Source organism: Charadrius vociferus, unplaced genomic scaffold, assembly GCF_000708025.1.
Source record: "Charadrius vociferus isolate BGI_N301 unplaced genomic scaffold, ASM70802v2 scaffold1039, whole genome shotgun sequence".
Lineage (NCBI taxonomy): Eukaryota > Metazoa > Chordata > Aves > Charadriiformes > Charadriidae > Charadrius > Charadrius vociferus.
The window spans coordinates 692,224-695,768 of record NW_009650167.1 but is presented as its reverse complement, the minus strand read 5'-3'; positions in this window follow the sequence as shown (position 1 = coordinate 695,768).

The following is a 3,545-nucleotide window of genomic DNA, read 5'->3' as shown; positions in this document are numbered from 1 at the left end:
CCCCATCTCCACATTGCTGCCATTACTCCAGATAAACCCTTGAGAGAGAGAAACTAGAGTATGGCTGCTGGAATCCACATGCACACCAAAGCACAAATGATTTCCAAGGAGGCTTTTATCCTCTTGCTCCATACTTTATTTCTGTACATCTCCCTGTCCCAGTGTTGCCATCACTCAGTTCTACTCTCCTTTATCTGTGGAGAGCTGCCATTGCTGTGTGGACTTCAGGAGCTGCACTTTTGCTGAAGGTGGAGACTGAGATGTGGAAAGCTTTCCTCCTTACTGTAATTTGCCCAGAAATGACAACTGTGGTTTGTGTGATAACAGAGGATGGGGAGTGCGCCCTGTGTTTGCCATGTAAACATGGTTCCTCCAGTAGCTTAGGGTTATCTCCAGCAAACATTTCCCATGGGACTGTGAGAACTCTCCAGTAGTTGCTAATTGCTAGCCCAACACTTTCATCCACCAGCAAGGGTGAGGGTAGAGCTCAGCCTGCCCGCCATGCTAATGCTACCCATAGAAGGATTGCTGATGGGTGGGTGAAGCTAGAGTGTTTCTACTCTGACCTTCTCCAGGCATTTGCTTTTCTGTTCTCTGACTAAAGGTCCAAAAACGTGCCACCAGCTTGCTGTGCACCAAGAATCAGCGTTTACAATGGTTCAGGGGTGCTAAGTGCCCAGCTGATTAGGGATCATTTTGGCAATGCAGGATTGTGTCCCAGGTCAGTGGCTGACATAACCCAGCTTACATGCAACAAGGGATGATCTCTGTGAAAGCAAAGCAGAAAGCTGAACTAAGAAGCAGATGTTGCACTAACGCAGCAGCGAGCGCTCCCCATCAGATGGGCAAAGAGAACGGACACAGCACTGTGCTTTCTAACCCATGTGGGTATGGGAGGAGACTGGAAAGGACAGAGGAGGTTTGAGAGAAGGAACAAAGTGCAGATAAAAGCAACCTGATGTTCACCAGAGTGGTGCCCCAGTTTTCTGCAATTGGGACCACTGCTTTTCAGAACCCAGTTATTGTTACCCACAGCTCTGTTACATGGGTTGCAATTGGCTGTTCCTGCCTCAGGAGCTTTGAGTTATTTTAAAGCATAGTGACCTGAAAAGTGACTGACTGGCATTGGGAAGAATTGATGATTGCCAGGTCCTGTCTGCCTTTAATGAATCAGGAAAAATATTTCTGAGAGAAATGCTGACACAGACAGACCTGTTTACCGAAAGCAAAGGACAGGCTCAAACCAGTCCTGGTGTAGCTGGATGCATGCAGTCAGGTAATGCTGGTCTGGTATCTATAGCAGCATGGTGAATTTGGCCCCACCAGCTGTTACCAAAGATGATACCACCACAGCGATGAAGGAACACAGACATATGCACACACAAATCCCCTAGACCAGCTGCCCCCTATGTGTGCTAGAGCAGAAATACCTCCTCGTTTCCTGCAGCATTTTGCTAGCCTCAGGATTACTTGAGGCACAACTTTTCTCTCTCTTTTACCTTTGGAGACTGTTTTTCTGTGGACTATCCTTCTCTAACTCTTCCTTTCTACACACATGGTGAAAGGAAAAATCGTTTTCTGTTTGTCTAGAAGATTGTTTCATGATACCTGTGACCAATGACTGAACTGAATGGTTAATGGCAGAAGGCAGTTTGTGTGGGCTGACACAGCGTAGCTGCTCCATTTCCCTCATTGCTGGGCCATATGTGATCTATTCCTGTTTGTTGGCACGCTGTTGTCAGTCTGTCTTCCCTCTGCTGCTATATTGTTTGGGCTTCTGGGCACATGCTTTGGCACACATTTATGGGCTCCCTCGATTTGCAATCTGTACTCATCTGTTGGTGCTTCACCTTCCCCTCATTGATGCGCTTCTCATGCTTTTGGCCTTTTGTGTTGGCATGCTGTTTGAATTGAAGCACCCTCAGTTTGCAATCCGTTAGCTGTTGGTGCTCTGGCTCCCCTTTGCTGGCGTGCAATTGAAATCCCGTCAATGTGCCACTCACCTGCCAGGCTGCCTGTTGGCAGTTCGTTCTTCTACAGCCCCTGCTGCTCAGTCTGTCCCCCCGCAAGCTTTTATGTTCTCGTTCTTTTATCCTGCAAAATTCGTACTGGAAACACCCAGAAGTTTGTGCTTGTTAAGACAAAAGTTAAACTGCAGCACTGGGAAGGGGAAAAGTGTGTTCAAATAGTGCCATCACATGGCCAGCAAAGGCATCTGTCTTGTATTCTACACGGCTTGAACAAGAAAGCAGAAAGTGAAAGCAGCTTCTGCCAACTCCTTCCTGCACTCGACCCTTCAGAGCCTTGTGGTGAATTGGGGTGTCCTGTCAGCAGGTTTTTTAGCAGGAAGGTTTCACTGACCCTTCCTCTCTTGCGATAACAGCCCCACACAAAGACAGCATGCATTTGCAGAACTTAAGTATGATTTGTACAGTGAGTATGTGAATTACAGTGCTGGCTGCAGCCCTGGAACAAGGGTGTTGAGATGCCACCAGTGCTGTGACTTCATTGATGTGCGATATCAGATCTCACTGGGCATGGCAGGGAGAGGTAAGTGTTGCTGCTGGTCCTCTTTATGTCATTTTTGAGGTACTGAAGCCAGGGCTGCCAAGGCTAGGATGGTGCTGAGAGAGGGGGACAGCGGGAGGTTGGGGGCTGTCTTCCTTTGTCTGCACCTGGATGGGCAGGACTGACTGAGGAAAAATGGTTTTGCGCCATCACTTATGATGCTGATCCTCACCATCACTCCCCTGACCCTACATCTTGTTTCCAAACTTGGGCCTCAAAAGAGGTTTTCAGTTCCTCTTTCTTTTGTTCTCTCTGTTGTAATGATGTCCAAGGACCCCTATTTCATTCTGCAGCCTCTTCCCTGCAGGTAGACTGTAAGCCATCAGTGCCATGCTCAGCTTGAGAGCCATCCCCACACCCTGCCACACCGTTTCTGTTGTTCTATCCCTCCAGGAGACTGTGGGAGACCCTGCTGTTTGGATGGGGCGCAGGCAGGGAATTAGAGTCTTCTTCCCTCTTCCCTTCAATAAGTTCCAAGTATATAAGTATATCTTTGTCATCTTTCAAACGCAGAAGTTGGACAGCTTCAATTAAACCAGTCTTTTCATTATGTTCTCCCATTTCTGACATCAGTTCATATAGGCACAGAATTTCGTATTTTTCAGGGTTATGCTTGTATCCATTCAAAGGAGAAGATGTTTTGTAAATATTATGTCTAACGTGGTGGTTGTTGTTGTTGTGAGGAGAGCTAATAGAACTAGGCAGCAGACAGAGCTCAGCCTCTTCAAGCTATTGCCTGTTAAAGCCTCCAGATCCTCTGTTCTTGTCTCCTGTCTTGGGCCTGCCCGGACAGTATTTTTGGTTTAAGAAAATCGGATGAAAAAATAGCAATGACTGTGGAAAATGGCAAACAAAACCTTTTGGTTTTATCTTACTTGTAATGTGTTATGGCTCTTTGTGATTTGTTTGGGTTATTTTTTAATAGAAATAATATGCAATAAAGAAAACTACTGATTTTAAAGAGGTAGAATCTTATT